General features: G+C 41.3%; 1 protein-coding gene across 3 annotated transcripts in view; it reads left to right on the top strand.

Moving 5' to 3' along the window:
• htr2cl1 (5-hydroxytryptamine (serotonin) receptor 2C, G protein-coupled-like 1) overlaps positions 1-24,840 on the top strand; it is a 226,417-nt gene that overhangs the window by 145,714 nt on the left and 55,863 nt on the right. For all 3 annotated transcript variants that reach the window (XM_050066554.1, XM_050066556.1, XM_050066557.1), the window contains one exon: positions 18,195-18,367. The gene's annotated coding sequence lies outside the window, so the exon portion shown is untranslated. The remainder of the gene's footprint in view (positions 1-18,194; positions 18,368-24,840) is intronic.

Here is a 24,840-nt window from a genome sequence, read left to right as displayed (position 1 = left end):
CCACTTTTGGACTGAGACCCACCAGTTGGGAACAAGTGGTCTAGGTGACAAAATGATTAGCCATTAGAAACACAACGTGGTTTACTGCAGACGCCCCCAAAGGGGCAAGAATAATTGGAGGCTGATATTACTGTCTTTAAGAGGCTGTCACTTTATAAGTCAGAAAAAGTTAATGCCACTAGTGGAAAACAAGGCTTGCTGTATCTCACGTTCTTACACTAACCTTCCCATGTAATCAACTCACNCAGTCAGTAAACAGTTTGTTGGGCACAGGGAAACAGAGATCTGTGTGGGTACGAGACCCTAAAAAGAGGATGGATCATGGGGAGTACCACCAGTTGGTCCAGGAGCTTCTCCTCCATGATGGCTGTCTCCAGGCATATTTTAGGATGACTTGGGGGCAGTTTGACAACCTGCTGTCTATCATCGGGCCACGTAACTCTGGGTATCCAGCAACCGCTACCGCCAGTTTCTCCTCCATTGTTTACCAACTGTAAATGAGATGACGTTTGGCTTCAGAGTTCAGAGCACTCTGGCAAAAACACCAGGCACCTAGAGCACAGAAACGTGAGGTGCATTGCAACGCAAAAAATGCGAGCAAAAAGCTTCATTTTCATTGAAAACAATTACTAAAAGCTGCCTTCAGCTGCTAAAACGATTTCTGTGTGATCAGGACCTAAGGCATCCATTGGTACCAACCACATCAGCAAAGCTTGCATGGAAGGGGGCAAAATAATCCTCTAAAGTTAGGTTAAATTTTGGCACCCCATTAACACAAAGTAGTCAGTTAAATATTTGCACCAGTAACTGCCAGCTGCAACGGTTACATATCCAATTGAACCACCTGACAAAACTAACGATAGCTTTGGTGACAGCATGCATTTGTTCATTGAGTGTATTGACAGTGGTTTGCAATTCCTGATTTGTTTTTTGCAGTGCTACCATGTTGTGGTGTGTGAATTCCAGGATGATAAGCATGTCTTTTATTTCTCAGTGTAGTGAAACTAGGAGATCAATATTTTGGTTCATGCTGGCCAGTTAACTAACCTCAGTGTCAGTGGTTCCGAGGTCATTCATGTCCGTTGAAGAGTTCAGGTTTCGTTCCATGTTGTTTTGCTGATGGTAATAGTGGTCGATGAATCCCTCAATTCTCCACTGTAAGGTTATTTTGCTTTGGACTGCTTGTAGAATGTGTGCTGTGGTTGTGATCTGACCAAAAATGTAGTTTTATTTCTGTTTCATTCGTCTTATTGTTGGTGTGTATCTCAGTAGTCGGGCGCCGCCATGTCGAATCTCGCCTCGACGTCCAAACTCTCACAATATTCACACTCACACTGCCATACTCCCAACTAACGATAGCTTGATATAACATGATGCATTTAGACTGAGGAATGAAAGACATAATTGCATATGGTCAGTATGCCCTAATACTTGATCCTAATGCTGTTTAATAAAGTGAACCAGCATACCAATCATGTCAGATTAAATGACGGACTATAGACAAACAATGTATTGTGGGCCTCGTTCTTTGTTTTACTACCTATCACAGACATTTCATTGACGACCACAACAAACCCAGATGGCTCCACAACAAGTTATGGCATCCTCGTTCCTCTTGGAGCATCTTAACACCAGTAAAACCTCTCGCTGACACGAGCCCTCAAGCCCCTGTTTCTATTACCTGCTGCTGGAAACGTCTTTTCAAACTGAATCTAATTCAACAAAATCAAGTTGACGAAACAGGTTCTAATCTTGTATATGCATGCAATATGTTTATTTTCCCTGATGTGTTAAAATCCAATTGTCAACCACCAGTAGGAGTAGGAGGGGTTGACATCTTGTTGATGGAAACGCTACAAAAAAAAGTGTGTATCAAAATTCACACTGTAGTAATATAATAGTGCTATTCACTGGAGTCATCAAACATACACTTACGCACACACACCACACTTGAGCATAGTTTACCTTCATTCTCACATCCTCAATCTATTTCTTTCCCTCTCCTTCTCTCTTCTTTGCACATGTTCCCTGTGGTGTGAAATCAACTCATCCGACAGTCTCTTTCATTTTCCACAGTGTTAGTCACAATATAGTTCCCACAGGGGCACCGATGCCTTTACTGCTTTCACAATACAGAACAGGAAATGTCTGATTGCTTTGGTGAAAAAATTAGCCGGGGGTGTTCCTCTGGGTGAATTTGATAAATTACCTCAGATTAGAAAAGGAAAACCGTCTTCCTATATAAATGATAACCTAAAGAAGTAAATGCCCCGTGCACCCACACAGTCCTGAGAAGACATTTTATCAGAAAAACACCTGTGTGGGTTTGCTGTGAGACTCTAGGGGCTTAAAATAAATTCTAAGTAGCCAGTTTATTAATTCGGTAACACTTTACTTGAAGGTATCTACATAAGGGTGACATGACACTGTCATAACTATGACATGACACTGTCATGAACATTATGTACATGTCATAAACATTTATGACATTTACATAATGTTCATGACACTGTCATGAACATTATGTACATGTCATAAACGTTTATGACTGCTGTCATTAAGTGTCATTCGGTTTTTTCAATGACAAGTTGACATTGTTTGGGTTGTCTTGATTATGACAACTTGACATTAATCAAAGTGACATTACCAGAAGTTGTCTTTGTCATGACAAGTTGACATTAAATTAGTTTGCGATGTCCTTATTATGACAACTTGACATTGGCCAGGATGACATTACCAGAAGATGTCTTTGTCATAACAATAACAATCATTATGTCAACTTGTCATAAGCACAAAAAGAGGTGCATTTCTTGTTGATGTCAAGTTGTCATTATGAGGACATCCCAAACAAATTTAATGTCAACTTGTCATGACAAAGACAGCTTCTGGTAATGTCACTTTGATTAATGTCAACTTGTCATTACAAAAACCGAATGACACTTAATGACAGCAGTCATAAACGTTTATGACATGTACATAATGTTCATGACAAGTTCATGACAGTGTCATGTCACTCTTATGTAGATACCTTCAAGTAAAATGTTACCATTAATTCCTACTAACATTTACATTGAAACACATAAAATTCAACTTACAAACTGCATTGTTTTTTTTGGGTTTTTTTTGTTATTGTTGTTGTGAGTCCGACTTGAGTCACAAATTTGAGGACTTGAGACTTGACAGACACTGATGAAAGACTCAACCTGACTTTCATGTAGTAATTATGACTTGAGACGTGACTTTGACATGAGACAGATGAGTTGAAAGGACTTGACTTTTTTAATTTGATATCTGTACTTTTCTTGATATTGAGAAGTTACATTTTGTTTTTAAAATATGATGATGTCACAGCAGGGGAGGACCCGCCGGCTGATATTCGTGCCCACACTACCACTCCCTCCTATCTGCAGCTCTCCTTAGAGGATAAGCAGTATGTGCTGTGGCACCATGAGCTTCATCATGTGGTTTTACCAAGAGAAAACTCACGTTGACATGAGGAGAGCATGCAAATTCCATACAGAGGGGCCCCAGCCGGCCAGCGGGTTCAAACCTGAAACCCTCTTCCTGTGAGGCAACAGTGCCGCACCATGCCACCCTACATAAGTTATACTAAGGTGTAATCATGCAACACCTTTCTGAGGAAGGATTAATTAAATTTTTCAAATCTAAAATTCAGAAGCCTCAAGCAACCAGTTATCAGAAATATGCTGACCCAAGTTTGGTGGACCAGCAACTCCAATATGCTCTCGCTACTTCAGGACTCTGTAGTTAAGGGGATCATTGGTTGAGCAGAACATAAATCAAGGAGAAAACCTATTTCTAAAACCTCTTCTGAGAGGGTTAAACTTCTCTCTGATTGCATGTATTTCACCCGGCCGCTCAGCTCACTGCCTCCAGAGCACCAATTGTTGTTGCGCTTATGGTCTTTGCTGTTGACACATCAAGTGCACTTTAATGGAATTTCTGACAGCAGCACGGAGGGAAACATGGACACACACACAAAACATAAATACACACACACATATACAAGAAATGTCGACGTGGAACAGAAAGTGGTTTGTGCACACACTCCAAAGTGGCACACACAAAGTCACAGAGGCGCTGTCCTCCCTTTCCCTCTCTCCCTTCAGCGCTGCAGTGTCATAACTTTTAATCAAAGCAGAAATAAAAGTCAGTATCAGAGGCTGGTTTATTGGCAAAGAAAGGGAGGGATAAAGAAGATACAGTGAGAGGCAGGCTGAGACAGTGACCGACAGATACAGTCAAGGTGTGCACAAACAAAAATAAAATGTTTGCTGCGCCTTTTTATTGTTTCCAGGCAACCACTCCATCACCTCCTGACACAATCTACTATTTTTTTCACAGCAATTAGTATCTAGTCCCATAGTTTGTCGGGCACAGGGAAACAGAGATCTGTGTGGGTACATGTGACCCTAAAAAAGAGGGTGGATCATAGAGAGTACCACCAGTTGGGAGCACACCTCCCTGCCCTTCCACGTGCAAACGTGGAAAGCCTGAGGCAGAGAGAGCACACCGCCCTGCCCTTCCATGTGCCTACATGGAAAGTCTAAGGCAGGGAAAGCAGCAGCAAAGACCCCCCAGGAACAGAACAGAGCAACATCAATGACAAACAGAAATGACATTGATAAGTCAGACACAACATGAAAAGGAGGAGCTGGGGTGGAGGCGGGTTGCAGAGCGGCTTGCAGAGGAAGCAGCAACAGTAGGCAGGTCAGAGCAGTTTAAATAGGGCGCTCTGAATGAGATTTGCCAATTGGTTGCGTAGAAAGGAATCATGTGATCTATCAGCTGACTCCCTTCCATCAATCAGCTGATCCATCAGTTGATTGACTGTTTGAGATCAGCTGATGTAGCTGGGATGTGAGCTGAGCTTGACATCATGTTCTGCCTGAACTAACACTATGCTCAATTTTTAATTTCAGGTTAACAAATTCATTTGGCTAAGGTCAGTGAAAGATGCTCTACTTTCTAATTTTAAAAAGTTAAATTGATTGTTGTCAGAAGACAGGATATTAAAGTCCCTGACCACCTCCATTTTTGTGTCATAAAAACACATCATGCTAGTTCACCACTGACTGTACACATGTTGCCATTTATCAGGAGGTGACAGTCATTACTCGCCCAACTGCAGGAGTTTATAAATCTAATTGCTAATTGTTAAAGTACCTCCACCAGCATTTGAAAACATTCTTGGGCTTCAATGTTTTTTCATCTATTTCATCTGTGAATCATAATAACAATTTAAATTAGAAAAGCTGGGCGGCAGAAATTCTGTTCCAGTTTCCTCAAACACTGCAAAAGCAGCATTTACATTCACTCGTGGCGCAACTTGTTTTTGTCAATGAATAAATTATATGATAAATGCAGATGGAAGTGCAAGTGTTAAATAAATTATGATGATGGCTCAGAGCATGAATGAATCAGACTAATTGTATAACAGCTTAAAAATGGTTGAAATTCCTTCTGAAACATTGGACCACCACAACGACCTCCAGAAATGTTTAGCCTGCCGCTCCATGTGTGTTTCACCAAGGCCTTCAGGTAGCAGATTAGCATGTATTCTCTACTTTTTCCTCTTTAAACATTAGCTGACCTTTACGCAATAAAAATACAAGTTACGACAACAGATAATTAAAATGTTTGGTCAGTCTGTTTTTAATCCAGCTAATGGAGACAAACCTGATTTGCATTTTCTTTCTTGACATTTTTAAAGTTCAGTCGTAATCCGTCTTCCGTCTCATTCTATTCATGGCTTAATTAATCTCTTTCGGCAGGAAGGTGCCTCTAAGATTCCTATTTCATGCTCACTTAAAACCTCCTCCTTTTGTGTTTCCCTCACTCTTTACAGTACACGTCTCTCATGCTCTCGCAGTTGAGTGATACTGGCTGATAAACGTATGTGTGTGTGTGGGGGGGGGGGGTCTGCGTCTGATTAATAGCCGAGAGGCCTTTCAGGAAACATAATGAGTTTCTCCTGCTGGAGTGTGCGCATGTGACACATGGTTGAGTGGTTATATTCCTGTTTGCGAGTGTGTATTTCCTTCTTTTCGTACAAGTGGTGCTGATAGCAATAGAAAAATGCTCCATTTTCATTACCTCACTTATCAACTCTGAGTGACATTTTCCCATTTCTCCTTCCATCCCTCCTTTTCTCCCTGTGGAGTTAAGAATTCAAATTGCACAGTGGGACTCCAGCTTTATGAACTTAAAAGCACTAATTAAACATCAATATGTCTTTGTCAAATTAACTCGGGGACCACAGCTGAAGTAATTTGTTGTCTGTTTCTCACTGCAGTGGTGATATAAATCTGTTTTAAATCTCCTATAATTTAGATCCTTTTCTGTTTGTTCTGAGTATAAAATCTCACCACAAGATCCATTTACTCAGCCTGACCTCATTCATTGTTCCTACTTATACCAACAGAAAGGAATGCACTGTCATTCCTAAATAACCTAGCAGCCCATTCTCACTTCCAGGTCATCCAATTCCAATGCTTTGTCACACCCCTTCAGTGCCGGCCCGTGGCATAGGCAGTATAGGCAAATGCCAAGATCGCTGTCATCCACTGGGGCAGCCACAAACAGGGGAAGGTAATACAATCGAAATGGTTGTGAAACATTTGGTCTCTGTTCAGTAAAAATGGCGGAGGGCACTGGGGCCATCACTGCACCCTTTAGTGCCTGTCCCAATACCCCCCTTGGCCCTACCCCTACATTTGCGCGTTCCCACGAGGGGTAGTGGTGTCCCAATTCCTTTTTGCATGTAGGGGTAGGGGGCATAACGAGGGGTAGTGGGTATGAAACTAGCCCTTCGGAGTGAGGGATTTCAGATGTTGACTTGCCAGCGAGGGGTAGACGTCACCATGGCTACCACCGAGCAAGAGATGGGGAAGAAAGTTCATACATAGCTAACGTTACTGTCATCAGGTTGCTTGTTAGCTAAAGTTCATACATAGCTAACGTTACTGTCATCAGGTTGCTTGTTAGCTAGCTAGCTACCTCGCACTATCTGGCATCTGTCATCTGTCCTGTTCTGCAAAATTGTCGGATTTTTCACATTACGATAACACGGCAGCTAGTATAACTATGCTGCCTTGTAATGTTAGCTGGTTAGCTAGCTAGCTAGCAGAAGTCCCCTGTCGTCTGTCGTTCATCAAACGAAGCATGATGAATAATGCAAACGCGATTGGTAGGATGAACTCAACTGGAGACTCCACTGTAGATGCCGGTTGGTAATGTAGATGGCTCACAGCTTCCTGTTTAAAATAGTTACATATGCGTGAACGTAATCGACGCAGTGCTGTAGTGAGTGGTGTCTCAATTCCTAGGGAAAGATTTCAACCCCTACCCCTTGTTGCTTCATCTGGAGGGCCAAGGGGTAGTGGGCAATGGCTAGGGGTAGGGCCAAGGGCTAAGGGGTAGTGGACAAGGGGGGGGTATTGGGATTGGACCTTAGTGTGATGTCGATACTGAAGTCATTCTTTGGTGTCTCTATTATCAGGCTGTTCTCATGCATTGTTTGTGCGTTTCCCCACAAAAAGAAATGCACAGAAATTAGTCTGTAACCCACATGATTGATCATGTGATCATGTGACCAATGTGCTGACAGGAGTAAAAAATAAAGTAGTATGAAGAGCGTAAGTCCACGTAAGTAGGCAGGTTGGGGTGATGGATAAGTCAAACATACACAGGACTTTTTGCAGGAGACTGGTGTTCAAACTGTGAAAAACCAAGTGAACTTTGAGTTAAGGCACATCACCACTTTAAGTTAAGTTCAGAACTTCACATTGAGTAAATTGCGTGCCGACACCCAACCATGTTTCTTTTCCTAAACCTAACCTATGTAACTTTACTTTCCTAAACCTACACTACGTAATCCTATGTTAAGTATGTCCTATAACAAAATCCAACCATGTTTCTTTTCTTTATTTTTTTCTAAACCCAACCACGTAGTTTTGTTGCCTAAACCAACAGTTTGACAATTTTTAACCACCTGTTACAACAGGTCGTACTCGACAGCCATTAAAGGGTGTTTGTCCCATAGAGACAGCAGAACGGTGCCTTTGGTGTCTTTGTCACGCATGTTGGGTGTGAGACAACATTGGTATTTGAGGAGCTGAGATGAGAGCACACTGAGCCTACGAAATCATGAGCCAGGAGGCTGTTATCACATCACCTATGTGCTGCAGGCTGTCCACACTCACATGACTGGAGAAGAACAGGAGGTCACTTGACGTTGTATAGAGAGTGACAAAGCTAGTGCATAAGGGGTGGTTAGGGAGGATGGATGGATGGATGGATGGATGGGTCAAACAAACAAAGGACTTTGACCCTGGAGACCGCTCTTCATGTCCTATATGTTGAGTAGTTTTAAGTGTATGTCACATTACATTAAGTTGCCAAACCATGACTCTTTTCCTAAACCTAACCTAAACAATAAGGGGCGCTAATTTAGGAACTGCTTGGAGGACTTGTTGTGCATAACTTTTCATCAGATATCAAACAAACCACTGTATGAGGACACCTTGATTTATTAGAGGCTCTGGTGTTTCTGTCGAATAACATGATCTTTGAAGCAGATGGAGTTGGCCTGGTTGTCATGGAAATGAAGATGTTTATTTTCTCTGAGCGTTTTATAGACCTCTTGTCAATGCTGGCTTAAAAGCTGTTCGTTGACCTTGGAAACAGCATGAGAAAAGAAATCTCACCACATCTCTGCTGTAGGGTAAAAACTGGACTGAAAGGACTTAAAGAGCTCAGGAAAAAAACCAAACAGCTACTAAATGGACCTCATGGTGGGATTGTTTCCTCTACTGCTGCTGCCATGAATGAACTGTTTCAATGGATTTGGTGTCCGTGGTAACCGTTTGTCACATCAAGGTTCCAGAAGTAAATGTCCAGTGCATTTTCTGCTTATTTTCCCTCCTCCTTCTTCCCTTTCATCCCTCCCTGGATGCTTCACTGGTTCCTCCTTTCTGTCCTTCCTCCTCCTTTGCCCCCCTTCTCCTATATTACTCCTTTCCCCTCCTTTCTTGTTCCTCTTATTCCTTTCTTCCTTGCTCCTTTCCTGCTTGTCTTTTGTTACTTTCTTACTTACTTTTCCTCCCTTTCTGTCTTTCTTCCCTGCATCCCCTCCTTTTCTTTTTCCTCTCTTCCATGCTTCTCTCCTCCCTTCTTTCTTTCTTTCTTTCTTTTTAAAGCTCAAATAAATAGATGTTTTTTTAAGCCACATATTTCTTGTACTGATCGTCACCTATACACCATAGATGGCCCAACGATGATAAAACATTGTCTCGCAGGTATTCTTTGTAGGTATTTTAGAGTTTGTCATTTTCTGGAAAATGATGAAAACTTCTGATGACTCATCCTGCACTTGGGGCATACTTGTGAACCCTCCCACTTTTCCTGGGAGACCTTTGTCTTTCATTGCCCTCTCATGGTCATCTTCTGGGGTCACAATTCTCCCATATTTCTCCAGATTTATGACAAGAATTTCACACCTTTCCAGGGCATTTTTTCATCATCACAACCTGTCCACTGCACAGCATGGATAAGCTAAGTCGTAAGACTTGTAGGGTGCTTTCACACCTGCCCTGTTTGGTTTGGGTCAATCAAACTCAAGTTCGTTTGCCACCTAAGTGCGGTTCGTTGGACAGGTGTGAACACAGCAGTCACACTCAGGTGTGCACCAAAACAACCAGACTGAGACCTTCTTGAAGAGGTGGTCTTTGTCCGGTTACAAAGGAACTCTGGTGCGGGTCGTTTGTGGTGAGAACGTGTTCCGTCCTTGATCCGAACCAACTGCAGTCACATGACACATTGTTTGGGTTAAACATGAGCATGTTACAGTCCTGGAGGATTATTAATGTGCACCTCCTCCTGTACTGCCTTAATATGCACATTCAGCACATCCAATGCATCAAAACATTGTTTTCTAGTTGGAGCTGCGCCTCGTTTTCAAACTATATGGTTTGACTAAAATGAACAATGACAGCAATATAGTACACGATGAGCAGCGCTAAAATCAACCTGCGTAGTTGTCCCTCCATTGTGACATTAGAAAGTGTCACATTTATCTTGCAAGTGTACTCTTCTTCAAGGTTTTGTTTACTTCCTGGATTTTTCCCACATGGAAATTCTGACCAGTCAAGAGCAGCTTTCTTGCGCAGGCATTTTATCTGGTCCACTTGTAAATGTTGCCTTGAGAACATGAACCAACTCTAGGCAATTATGCAACTTTGTAACAAAATTCGGACCAAAGCAGAACAACTCCAGGTCTGAAAGCACCCCTTAAGTCTATTTTTTTTACTTGCACAACAATACATTTACTCCCAGCATGTTCAGGACGCTAATTTTTGTGCCCAATGAAACGCTAGTAACATGGACACATTCCTACCATTGGGATGCATTGGCTTCATCGTGGGAACAAGCCTGCTTCTCTCTTCCATCAGCAGCACTGCCGACTTTAGATTTCGGCGTGAACATGTGTGGCCTCACTCCACAAACAGTGTTATCAAGGTTGTCATCTCCCTCCATTTCATCCCTTACCTAATCATCGGTAAAATCTGCAGGCGTAGGCAACAGTTGTGAGGTCAGTCCATGACAACGGAGAGCAAGGTGACCTCAGGGCTGTCCATGTTGATCTCGGAGATATATTCGATCTAAAATTTAGCGAGAGGGTGTAACACACGTTTAGCACTAATGGCTACTCAAAACGCGAGTAAATATACCTCCCTAGCTTCCTGTTTTTACAGGAAACATGTAAATATGCTGGTTTGGAATGAGTTACTGCCTCAAGCGAGGGAGTTCAAGTATCTCTGGGTCTTGTTCACGAGTGAGGGTAGAATGGAGTGTGAGATGGATCTGCGATTTGGTTCGACATCTGCAGTGATGCGGGCGCTGTGTTGAAAAGTTGTGGTGAAGAGGGAGCTGAGCTGGAAGGTAAAGCTTTCGATTGACTGGTCCATTTATGTCCCAACCCTCACCTATGGTCATGAGCTAAGGGTAGTGGCCGAAAGAATGAGGTTGTGGGTACAAGCAGTTGAAATAAGTTTCCTCTGTAGGGTGGCTGGGCTCAGCCTTAGAGATAGGGAAAGGAGCTCAGACATCCAGAGGGAGCTCGAGTAGCGCCGCTGTTCCTTCGCATGGAAAGGGGTCAGTGGAAGTGGTTCGGGCATCTGATCAGGATGCCTCCTGGGCGCCTCCCGTTAGAGGTGTTCCAGTCACATCCCACTGGTAGGAGGTCCCGGGGCAGACCCAGAACATGCTGGAGGGATTACATATCTCAACTGGTCTGGTGACGCCTTGGGGTACCCCAGGAGGAGCTAGAAAGCGTTGCTGGGGAGAGGGACGTCTGTAATACTTCATGGGAACTCAAACCTCCCTCCCTGCTTTATTCACTAAACTTGTCTTCTTAATCATTTATATCTCTCCTCCTGTGTCCTAACTTTCTCTTTCTCTGCTTCCTCCTATACCACTTATTCTTTCCCTTTTATAAAATGTAGTAGTAGTAAAACCCTGTTTCTCTCTGTCTCTCTGGCTTTGTCATCATCTATCATTTGTATGCTTTGAATCTTTGACTTCTACACTCCTTTCTCTCTCTGTTTTCTCTCTGTCTCTCTGCAGCGCCCGCAGGCTCATCTTTCTCCTTCTCTCTGGCTGTGTATGCGTCTGAGTGTGTACTGTGTATAATCTCGAGTCTCTCGACTGATTTAGGGAACGCTCTGCTCTGTTCTCTATTGTGTCTCAGAGCGAACACGCTGGGATCCGTTATCTGTCTGCCCAATTTTTACACGCTGCATTGTAATGCCTTTGACTCGTCAACGTGGCCCCCCTCCCCTACTCACACACACACTCACACACAGAAACACGGCAACATTCATATACACTAGAGCTACATCCTTTTCACTGTGCTGCACATTGTCCTTCAACTTGTTTATTTCCTCACAGTCCTTCACAGCAGTTGACAGACACAGTATCTTTGTGTTACAGTATCGCTCACGCACCCATCCCCCTCTGCGTCTCGTACACACAAACAAACAAACACACACACAGATGGAGGGATTATGTGGTATCACATTAGCAGCGCAGCTCTGTGTTAATGGCCTTTACATCATCCAGCAGAGAATAAACTTTGCCGTTCTGACTCTTTGAACACATCCAGCCTCCTGTCTCTCTTTTCTCTCTCACACACACACTGTACATCTCTTGTCTTGTATTTTTCCATTATACTGTTGCATAAGTTAGTTTCTGAGCCAAACGAAATGTGAATAGTCCATCCAGTACCTCACCATATTCAAGAGGATGTTCTAGGATTAATAACTGTTGCATTTCATTGCTTCGTGCCACTGAATATATTTTTGATTTTTCTTGCTTTTTAATGGGTAAAGCTACAAGCTACTCTTGACTAGTAATGAGAATACAGCAACAGTTCACTTTTACTGAAAACTACAAGTTACAAAACGAAGCTGAAATGAATAGTTCATCCAAAAACTACATAAATTGTATATTGTACTCAACTTCCTGGCTCTCTATGGTCCCCCAGAAAAGTATTTTATTGAATGGCGAGTGGAGCTCCTGAAAAATCAAAGCAAATCTGTGCAAACTGACTTTAATAAAGGCTGAATGAAAGACAGTAAAATAAGGTCTGAAAAACTTTCTGAAAAATCCTATTCCTCAGTTCATGCCTTTATTCCTACCAGCACCTCTTGAATGTATATATTTATTCCAACATGAGACCAACAAACACCATAAGGGGAATTTATAACATACCAGGACATTTCCAGCCATGTTTGTTGCAACAAAACAGAATGTTTTAAGCCAAAACTCGAGCTTCTCCTGTGAACCCTGTGGGCTCAAACCTGACCACATTAACCAAAGTGTTGTCACAGCATAAATTTGAAAATTGAATTGTGATGAAACATGACGTTTTGACATATCCACCACATATGAAGTGTGTAAAGTCAACATAATAAAAGTACAAGTGTAACATATTTGTGGTTTGCAGAAATGTACAATGCCACCATGTATTCTAGCAGCTGTCTTTTGTTCAGCTTCAGTCGAAGTCTGTGTGCACTGATAAGCTCTCATTTTTTGGGCGCTCTGCTCTCCTTAATACCGTGGAGAGCCCAGTGAGGCGATTACTATACAATTTATTTTTGGTGATCAGTTCCTTTATTACATTCATATCGTCCACATCAAGAAACATCGACTGTTAAAAAGAATAGTTTGACCTTTTAGGAAACAGGCTTATTAGCTTATTGATTTCTTTAGTTTATTAGTCTAGTCTAGTCTAGTTTACTTTAGTCTAGTTTAGTTTACTTTACTTTAGGCTAGTTTACTTTAGTCTAGTTTACTTTACTTTACTTTACTTTAGGCTAGTTTAGTTTAATTTACTTTAGGCTAGTTTAGTTTAGTTTAGTTTAGTTTAGTTAACTTTAGTCTAGTTTAGTTTAGTGTAGTTTAGCTAAGTCTAGTCTAGTCTACTTTAGTGAAGTCTAGTTTAGTTTAGTTTACTTTAGTCTAGTCTAGTTTTGTCTCATCTCGTCTCGTTTAGTTTAGTTTACTTTAGTCTAGTTTAGTTTAGTTTAATTTACTTAAGTCTAGTTTAGTTTAATGTAGTTTAGCTAAGTCTAGTCTAGTCTAGTTTAGTTTAGTCTAGTCTAGTTTAGTTAACTTTAGTCTAGTTTAGTTTAGTGTAGTTTAGCTAAGTCTAGTCTAGTCTAGTTTAGTTTACTTAAGTCTAGTTTAGTCAAGTTTAGTTTAGTTTAGTTTAGTTTAGTCTAGTTTAGTTTAGTTTAATCTACTTAAGTCTAGTTTAGTTTAGTGTAGTTTAGCTAAGTCTAGTCTAGTCTAGTCTAGTTTAGTTTACTTAAGTCTAGTTTAGTTTAGTCTAGTTTAGTTTAATCTACTTAAGTCTAGTTTAGTTTAGTGTAGTTTAGCTAAGTCTAGTCTAGTCTAGTCTAGTTTAGTTTACTTAAGTCTAGTTTAGTTTAGTCTAGTCTAGTTTAGTTTAGTCTAGTCTAGTCTAGTTTAGTTTAGTTAACTTTAGTCTAGTTTAGTTTAGTGTAGTTTAGCTAAGTCTGGTCTAGTCTAGTCTAGTTTAGTTTACTTAAGTCTAGTTTAGTTTAGTTTAGTTTAGTTTAGTCTAGTCTAGTCTTGTCTCATCTCGTTTAGTTTAGTCTAGTTTTAGTCTAGTCTAGTCTTGTCTCATCTCGTTTAGTTTAGTCTAGTCTAGTCTTGTCTCATCTCGTCTCGTTTAGTTTAGTTTAGTTTAGTCTAGTCTAGTCTAGTTTAGTTGACTTAAGTCTAGTTTAGTTTACTTTAGTCTAGTCTAGTCTAGTCTTGTCTCATCTCGTCTCGTTTAGTCTAGTCTCGTCTCGTCTCTTCTAGTTTAGTTTAGTTGGGTCTAGTCTTATCTTATCTTATCTTATCTTATCTTATCTCATCTTTTGTCATCTTATCTTATCTTAGCCCTGGTTTAGTTTAGTTTAGTTTTAGTAGTTTAGTAGGATCCCCATTAGTTAATACCCTAGCATCAGCTAGTCTTCCTGGGGTCCGGCACATAAATCATACCATATAACAAACAAGCACGTACATTATATACATTCAAACATCACATTACAGACAAAAAACAGAAAAAAAAGAATCATATAGAAAAGAAGTATCAGCCTTATAGAGGCAAAGGTAGACACAATTTGTTACCTTTGGACAGATTCTGTTTAACCTCTTTCCAGTTTTGGCAGTAGAATTCATAAAGACTTGTGCTGATGCGGAGGTGGGGGTCACGCATGACTGCAGCAAGAAAGAACTACAGCAGAGAAAGAACCATATTTAAAATGAGGAGCAATAGGCTGACAGAGAAGGTGTGTCACTGGGCTGGGTGGGAAAGGAAACTTACAGCCTGAGCTTTCATTTCTCTTAATACCTGTCTTCTTCTTGACGTAGTAAACATATTAGTTTGCCCATTCAATGAATACATAGTTGCATAAAAAAAAAAAAAATCCTCTCTCTGTTTCCTCTTCTCATACTATGAGCACAATAAATCTGCTGTTGACTCTCCCTTCCCGCTCTAATGAAAAGTTATGACACTGCAGCACTCCAACATTTACTCGCCTTGTTTCTCAACTCACAATCCCTCCTCATTAACTCCGAGTTTGTTTCTCTCCCCTACTTGCTGCTCACTTACTCTCATATGAACATCTCTGTCGTTAATCTGTAGTTCAACTTTTCAGATCTCTGATTAATAGGTGAGGTGTAAAGAGGCTAAATTACCTAAAGGATGTCTGCGTTGAAGCTCAAAATTAGACGGCTGCTACGAGAAAGTTCAAAGATGCTGTCTGCTGTCTGAGGTTTTGAGTAATCATACAACAACCACCAGTGTTTAGAGGCTGTTGTAAATACACAAATTGCCCAATTAAACTGCAAGCAATCAACTTTAGTTGCAGTAATGTAAGGCTTACAAGCCCCTGAATACCTTTGTACAGTATAATGAATCGTTAGTTTAGGATTTTAGCATTTTCAAAGTATATTTTATTACTACTAATGACGTTCTGTCTCCCTACTGTAATGCTTTGGGCTAAGTAGGTTAATCTATAAATATAATTTTATACAGTATCCCTCCTTCTCCATCATCCTCCCATCCCCAAACCCCTCCCAGTCCATCCCTCTTGTCCCTGTAATGGCGCTCCATCTGTGCAGTCCATTAGGTGGCCTCATGGCTTAGTGCCTTCACTGATGAAAATGACCCCTGTGACAGAACAACACAATCCATACTCTGAACCTGCTCTGGTGGGCATCGTTTGCTACCAGGGCGCAAAGTGTGTGGGGGTTTTTTTCTATCAGACTGTGTCACAATGACTCACCCGGGTACTTTCTGTACACGAGTATCACCTTCTGGGGGCTTGTTAAATGATATTGCGGTGAAATCCCTCATGACAGTGTGTTTGTTTGACATTTTATGAAAGGAGAACACAGAGTAGATGCCTGAGACAAAATTGCCAGAGGTGAATGAATAAACAGGACTACAGAGCCAGGCGTGTGTCACATTAAGATACCTCCTGTGTCACTCATGTAACCTGCAGTTGCTCTTTTTTAAAGTCACACAAATATGGTATGTTACCTTTGGTAACTTTAGAAACTAATTCAATCAAAGAACACGCTCCATATCAGGTAATTTCAGACTTAATCAAAGGTATGATCGTTACACTGTACTTAAGTTTCATACACATTTATACAATTCTGATTGGCTGCAGAGTGTCTGTTAAAAACTGATAATGGTAAGTAGTTCTGGTGAAACTGTCTGTTTACTGTTGGAAATAAATGCGCCAGCTACAAAATAGTATCAGCCTGTAATATGAGTAAGTGGACACAGTCAAATCAGTGAGAGTAGTCCTTCAGTGCCTCATCATCTGAACACCACAGGATGGAGACTGTGACACGCTGCAGGTACTACACCGCCCCTCTGAATTTAAGCAATCATCTCACATCCCACTCGTCGTTTCACGCGCTATTTTGGACTGCAGCCGTAACATTACACATGTGGCTTTTTTGTTTTGTTTTGTTTTTTGTGGCTGAATATAATTTGTAGCTTCTTAAAATATGAATGAGGATAGTGATAGTGAGATACTGGCTACAGCTGCATTTATAGTGGTGATGAAACGGTGAAAAACAGAAACAAAATGAGTATCAGATGGACTGTTTTCATTACAAATATGCCAAAATAATATAAAATAAGCAGCACCAATTAAGTGAGAATGTATGTATGGGGGTATAAGCACATACAGCGAGCAGCAGCAGCAGCAGCAACAACCCACCATCCGATGCCGGCATATCATGGGGACGGAAACAGAGGGCTCAGCAAGGGCGGAGTACCTGCCACAGCAAGCGAACACACCATCTGCAGTCATTTTGACTTGACCAGCGGACTTCACTACAAGCTGATTGGCTATTAAAACAGGCGACGTGCTTTACGTTCTAAAACCAGCCGCTGGCGATTTGACCAGCTGAGTTGCAGGTGACACCATCAGCTGGCTTGAGTGGAGCTCAGATGGTCAGTTCACACAGCTGCAACTTTTCTCTGCAAGGTTCTGAAATGGTTTCGTGATGTCATGAATCTTTGGTCTGAACTGTGCTTAAGACTTCAGCTTTGGTTGATTGGCAACAACTATAGTTACCATGGCAACAGCAAGTGTATTTTGATACTACAGCAAACACTCCTTTAGCAGCTACTTAAATAACTGATTTGTCTGTTTACAGTGCAGCCAAACAAACTCACATTGCAGGTATGTGTAAGTGGGCAATTTAAAGGTCTAGGATTTAGTGACAACTAGCACTGAGGTTGCAGAACTGAAACTTCTCCCATGTGCCCAGCGTGAAGGAGAACTACAGTGGCTAACATGAAAATCCAAATGACCCTATTTAAAGCCAGAGTTTCATTGGTCCATTCTGGGCTACCCTACAAACAACATGGCCAACTCTGTTAACGAATGAAATTGCCTTTCGCAAACAGTGAAAGGCAATCACAGAATGTTAATACATTTAAAAGGTACTGCAGGAAAATGGCAACCATAAATAGTGTCAGAAATGAGGTTTCATTTCAGAGAAATGTGTCTACGTGTTAACATACCATTCAACATGTATGAGGAATAAAGTGTTAAGATCAGGACGGTGCTCCAGATTGAATTTCTAATATTGCCACATGGACATTTCTGGCAAGATGCTCTTCTCTTTCAAGGACATTGATATTTTCCCTATTATTGATATCCAGCAAACTTGTAGAAAATTATGGGCTCCGATTTTAACGATTCAACACTTCTCACCATATTTGTCATTTATATATTCCACATAATGAGCTCAATTCATCATCTTTGATTTAGTTTTTCCTGCTGTGTCCTTGTTTTCTTGCTGCTACAAACAGGGATAATTTATCTAATCCAACCATATGATGTGGCGGGGGTTTGTGTTGTTGTGTTGCTTGTGTTGGATGAAAGGACTAAAGATTAATGACACATTCAGTTGTGTTGTTGTTGTTGTTCCTGGTGTGTGGGTGTGTGTAGGAGCCACTGTGGCTACAGGAGGCTTTCAGTCACTTTTAACCTCAGTTTTGATCTGAAATGTTTCACAAAAGAGCATCAAAAGTCTCTTTTTCTCTCTCCCTCCCTCTGTCTCTGTAGGCAGATGGATGATGCTGATCCCTCACTCTGGAGGTGTGGAGTGACAGATGACAGAGGGATTGATACGGCGAGAGAGAGGCAGAAAGAGAGAGGTAACGTCGGAAAGGGTCACCGCTGCCGGTAATGGAAAACAGCTGCAAAGGTCAGGCACATCGATCGGGAGGCGTGAAGAAGTAAGTGACCAGATTTACTGATACTGGGATGACAGTGTTTCTCACTCAGCCTCTATCTCTCTATCTTTACATTCTGCCTCAGCGGTTTCTCTTTCAGCACCTTCATCACTTTGTAAAACACTCACATTTTGTATGTGACACCTACAGTGTGTAACATGCTCAATATTTCTGACCGAAGGAGCTTCAAAGTTGCACTTGCGATGCAGCACAGCACTTTCTGTAAAGCCTTTTTGTGCCATTTCTCACAGTATTGTTGTCTTGCCTTTAAACCGTATGGCTGAAGAAGATGTGTCTCTACAGTATTTCGCTCCACCACAACAGTGACTCAACACATTCGTTCAGCTTTTTCTGTTTTAAATTTCTGCTATGTGTTGGCTCTTTCTAGGAAAAAGCCTCTCATGCATTTGAGGTGATGTATTTTACTTTTCATTCAGGTGCAACAGCCATTTTTTGTTTGGAGTAGGAGGGAAAAAACAAACAGTAAGCAACCAGAGTCAGATTTTATGATCCTGTTGTTCTGTAAACCTACATTTATCAAGGGGCTGCTTCCTGAAAGGTGCAGCTCACCCGACACAGACAGAGAAAAGCAGATAGCTAGAAAGGCTAATACTGTAGGAAGGTAATCAGTGGAGGAGTAAACAATGTAAAACGATTGTAAAACTTGCAGCAGTCGACTAGTTACCCGCATGTTTACGATATTAATGTAATTATTAAATGATATATTTTGGGCGGGGCAACACAATGGTTTGAGTTGAAGGTGTGAGAAAAAATAGTATCAGTAATTGTTAACACTGTGCTACATTACAGAGAAATACAAAACCGTACTAATGAACCTTCATTAATATAGGCCTATATTTTATCTACAAGTGCACGTCACACACTGAGCGAGCCGCCTGTTAATGACGCTGTGGGCTAATGGGCATGTAGCTACTTCCATGTTTCAGATGATACGTCATGTTTGTAGTCGACCAATGAAGATGAGTTTACATATCACCTTGGGTTCGTCCTTCACCTTCTCAAAATGATCCCACACTTTGGATTTCCTGCCCGACATGTTATTAACTAGCCTGTGGAATAACCGCAGGTACCAGCCCTGGAAATTAACCTGACTCCTGTCTGACTGCTGAGCATGGCCACTTCCTGTGTCTGTCCTTTCAAATTAAATTCCCACATGGTCCAGTCACATAGGTTTTGATTTATTTTGATGAGGCGCAGCTCCATAGAGTTTAATGTTGTTGTTTTTTCTTTGTTTTTCTTTGTAACTAAGGGACCAATGAAACTGTGCTGACTATGACCTCTGGCCACCAAAATCCAGTCAGTTCATTTTTGAATCCAAGTGAACATTTGTGTCAGATTTAAAGACATTCCCTCACAGTGTTCTTGAGATATTACATTCACAAGAATGGAACAGACAAGGTCACAGTGACCTTGATCTTTGACAACCAAAATCTAATCACTTATTGCTTGAGTCCATGTGAACGTTTGTACCAAATTTGAAGAAATTCCCTCAAGCTGTTCTTGAAATAGTGTATTCATGAGAACAAGATGGATGCAAGGTCATGGTGACCTTGACCTTCGACCCTTGACCCCTAAAATCTAATCAGTTCATCCTTAAGCCCAAGTGAATGTTTGTGCCAAATTTGAAGAATTCCCTCAAGGTATTCTTGAGATATTGTGTTCACGAGAATGAGACAGACAAGGTCACAGTGTTGTTGACCTTTGACCTATGACCACCAAGACAACCATTCACACTCACATTCACACCTACGGACAATTTATAGTCACCAGTTAACCTGCATGTCTTTGGACTGTGGGAGGAAGCTGGAGTACGCACAGAATGTTCTACCTTGACATTCACTTACTACTAACCTTAACGCTGCAAGAGTCTTAATTAAATAAAGGGATTTGTTCCGACTAACAAAACTGAATGTACCACAGGGTATTATTGTACAGCTTAATTACAAAATAAATGTAAACATAAGTACTAAGGCAAAGCAATAAGTAATAGGAATCATAATTAAAGTTTAAAGCAAAACAAGCGCGTGTGTGAGTAGTGAAATTAAGAAAACGATCATCTCTTGCCCCAGTGCAAAGTATTACTGTCACAGGATTCGGTATTTAATCATGTACCAATGTTAGTAGGTGGTGGTGTGTATTGATATGGAATGTAAACCCTTGAACATTAAGCTTTAAACCACACATTAAAAAAACAGTTAGTGCTGTTTGCCTTTGTGGGGCAGTTTAATAAGAAGAAAATCCCTCCATCCCCATCCTCTGCTGTTTTATCTCACACAGCAGAAATGGCTTAAACAAACGTAAGTGCGGCAGCAATTTGTCCCCGCAGTGAAAAGCAAAGCGACGCGCGGCGACATCTGTGCCTTAACTAGGCTTCTGCTGCGTGATCCTTTGTGAGTCTCCAGCCGTATCCGTGTTACTCTCTCCAAGAAGCGCTTTACAGTCGCAACACCAATTATAATCTACAGATGATGTGACTGGTTAGCTGCGTGCGGAGACACTCAGCGGGCCGCGTGTAATCTTTGGTTTGAAACTAGTCAACTGTGTGTTTTCATGCCAGGTTTAAAAATACGTGATTAAAAGGGAAAGAAATGGGAGCATAACAAGTTGCCATCCTGTCGAGGGATTTTTACATTCTGGGTTACACCTCCTTTTTTCTTTCCTGTTTCCTCTCCTCTCGATCACTTTTCCTTTATCTCTCTAGTTCTGTCTTTGTCTAACTTTCCTCCTCTCTTTCTCTCCGCCCCCCCATCCTCCTCTCTCCTCCTCTCCCTCACAGTCTGTGATGTATCGCTGCTTTATCAGACTGGTTAAATGGCTCGCCTGCAGTGCTGTTTAGTTTCCTGTGAACTATGCTGATACTCTCCCTGAGAGGAGAAGATAGGAAGCAGACTGTCTATTACACACCGAGCAGTGCAGAGGTGATAAACACACATTCCTGCGCGTGCATACACACACATTATTCCTCATCTCCTGTTCTTATTTAAAGTCGTTTACACTGTTTCTTTATGCTTTGCTGATCTCCAGCCCCAGACCTAATTCTAACGTTGTTTACCATTATTTAGAATCATGCATACAGCAACCTCATTATTGGCTTAACTTTTAAAACAACCACTCTACTGTTTTATTGACTGTATCTTGCACAAAGACTTGTTTTTGTCTAGCGTAGACACAGCCAAGACAAATAATCAATAAAGCCTGACAGAGAGCGGGGTTTGCAGCCTTGTTTTAATCGTCTGAAGATATAGACGTTGACTGTACTCTGAGCTTCCTGTTTTAAAAAAAGGTTCATTTGACTGGACTGAGATCAAGCCCAGTGAGAAGCTGTGGCAGAATAAAATGATTGATTAAATAAATGATTAAAAAGGATGAGTAAGAATACTTCACCCACAAAGCTGCCATTTATTCACACTAGGGCTGCCCCCTAATAGTCAACCAAACTTTCGTCGACCAGAAAGGTCATTAGTCAGCAAGATTTCATTGGTCGCTTAATCACAGAAAAAGACAACCAAAGAAACAACAACCTGAAATTCTATAAGGAGCTGCCCCTTGTCAAAATAGATCAAAACCTATGTGACTGGACCATGTGGGAATTTAATTTGAAAGGACAGACACAGGACGTGGCCACGCTCAGCAGTCAGACAGGAGTCACGTTAATTTCCAGGGCTGGAACCTGCGGTTATTCCACAGGCTAGTTAATAACATGTCGGGCAGGAAATCCAAAGTGTGGGATCATTTTGAGAAGGTGAAGGACGAACCCAAGGTGATATGTAAACTCATCTTCATTGGTCGACTACAAACATGACGTATCATCTGAAACATGGAAGTAGCTACATGCCCATTAGCCCACAGCGTCATTAACAGGCGGCTCGCTCAGTGTGTGACGTGCACTTGTAGATAAAATATAGGCCTATATTAATGAAGGTTCATTAGTACGGTTTTGTATTTCTCTGTAATGTAGCACAGTGTGAACAATGTTGCTGATACTATTCTTTCTCACACCTTCAATTCAAACCATTATGTTGCCCCGCCCAAAATATATCATTTAATAATTGAATTAATATCGTAAACATGCAGGCGACTAGTCGACTAATGGCCCTAAATGATGACTGCTGGTCGACTAGGAAAAGTCTTAGTCGGGGGCAGCCCTACTGCGCACTCATGTTACCTAGAAGTTTTCTAGCANTCAAACCATTGTGTTGCCCCGCCCAAAATATATAATTTAATAATTGAATTAATATCGTAAACATGCAGGCGACTAGTCGACTAATGGCCCTAGATGATGACTGCTGGTCGACTAGGAAAAGTCTTAGTCGGGGGCAGCCCTACTGCGCACTCATGTTACCTAGAAGTTTTCTAGCATGACTTCACAGTGAACGAACAATCCAAAAAAGGCCAACATTCTTTAAGAACTGAGGTAAACAGGGACTGTGTTTAACAACAACAAAACTATATCAGAACAGCCCTAACCAAATGAATTGAAACCAGGAACACTATTGCTAACACGACAAAAACAAACAACAGTTCTGACTCTTCATACCTGCCAACATTTGGCTATGGAAAAGAGACTATTGTCAAAGGCTTAACCTCAACACCCTTGCCCCCAAATAACCCTACACTACAGATAATAATGAAATAAAATAAGGATGTGAAAGAAGAATGACTTTTAATCAGTGTTAAATTTATAGTTAACGGTAAGAGAGAGGGAGATGATGAAGCCCAGTGTTACTGAGTAATTCTCTGGTGTATCAGTAAAGTGTATAAACTACACTGCAGAGTCTCTGCTAACAGAGACAAACACTGACAGCTGACTCATATGAACATTGGCAGGTCCACGTTACACCTGGTGTTTGAAATGTTTATATTGTTACGCTGCATTTTTATAAACACACCCAGGCACCGTCGCATTGTCCCATGATAGACAAGCTTGGTGTTGGATGTTAACTGCTGCTGCTAATTAGCTCGTGCTAACACTCTGGAGACGATCGTTCAGCACTGTGTCTAACCTGTATCAGGCAGTCAGAGATCAGACCCTTGACGCAATCCTGTTGTCTTCCTCTGGAACTGTGAAAGACGTCCACCCCATGTTTTGCCCTCTAGATGGCGTGCTGCAGTTCTTCTTCTTCTTCTCTGTGTTTATTGGCAGCTCTCAAACCAAGTTTAAAGGTACATGTATCGCCACCCACTGTGTCGGGTGTGTAGATGCTGCCCTTGTTAAGTCCATGAAAGCAGTCTGGCTTCGTAATATTGGCACTATTTATCGGCTATAATTTTAATTATTGGAATAATGCATAATTATAAAAATGCCCCATTATCAGCCTGATATATACGGTCTATCCCAAGTCAAAATGCGTTGCTTTACAAGGGGGTATGTGTTATTTTTCTAGCAGAAAGTTTTTTTTTTTGGAAATTATTTGACTTGCTTGAAATTTTTTTGGAAACTAACAATTTAATTTTGTTTAATTGCCTAAAAGAGAAGCTGGAACTCGTATGGGTTTCTGTTGTCGTTCAATGTGGCTTCCATGCACCTGTGAAGACGTGTCTTGTGGTAATAAATGAGCAGATGGCAGAGGAACACTATTGTTGTTTTTCTGTTCCATCTAAATACAAGAAAAGTCTCCCATCTATCCAACGGACACTGTTTTTAATATAAATAAGTGAAGAACAATAAAAGAACAGGATGAACTGCTGGCGGCCACGGTACGTGCTGTACTAGTTCTTGACAAACAACAGCTGGCCACAGTGACTTCCTAAAGTCTTGCCATCACAGATGTTGTGGATTTCTCCCAACATACCAACCTGTTCCTTCAATCGAGGTTCCACATCAGAAAACAGTCATATGAATCATTTTTGTAGAGGTCACATGGGTCGTTTTGAGAGAAGCTGCGTGTTTTATGTTGTCCTTTAGGTATGAGGACTACCAACATATCTGCCCACACACACACGAATAATTGGCATAACTTATTGTATTTGCACACAATCCCACCTCGACAGTGAATTTATGCACACACGGTCATTCACACAAACAAAAGCAGGAACCCACAATGAGATACAATAGATTCACATTAAACAATACAAACGTTAACATGCCCACACAGCCCCAAAAAAATGCAGAGCAGGGCTTTCATTGTTGTGCTTATAGCACCGAGTAAAATATGTACACACACACAGTCAGAGTGTCTTTTGTATGCCGCTTGATTTTATCGTAGACTCACCACCCACTAAACTATCTCAGCTGGAGGCTTGAGTCCGTCTGGAGATGTGCTGGCTTTTTATCTCAAACCACACTCACACACACACACACACACACGGACACAGAGGAGATGGAAACACATTCACTTTTCATTCTTAAACATGTGCCCACACATTCTAAAAAACATCTCAGTAGTTCACACTCTGTCTTACTGTTTCATACATGCAAAGACATATGTGCACACACACTTTCTTCCTCTCACACA

This window comes from Epinephelus moara, chromosome 17, assembly GCF_006386435.1.
Source record: "Epinephelus moara isolate mb chromosome 17, YSFRI_EMoa_1.0, whole genome shotgun sequence".
Taxonomy (NCBI): Eukaryota; Metazoa; Chordata; class Actinopteri; order Perciformes; family Serranidae; genus Epinephelus; species Epinephelus moara.
This window is presented reverse-complemented; position numbering and strand designations above follow the sequence as displayed.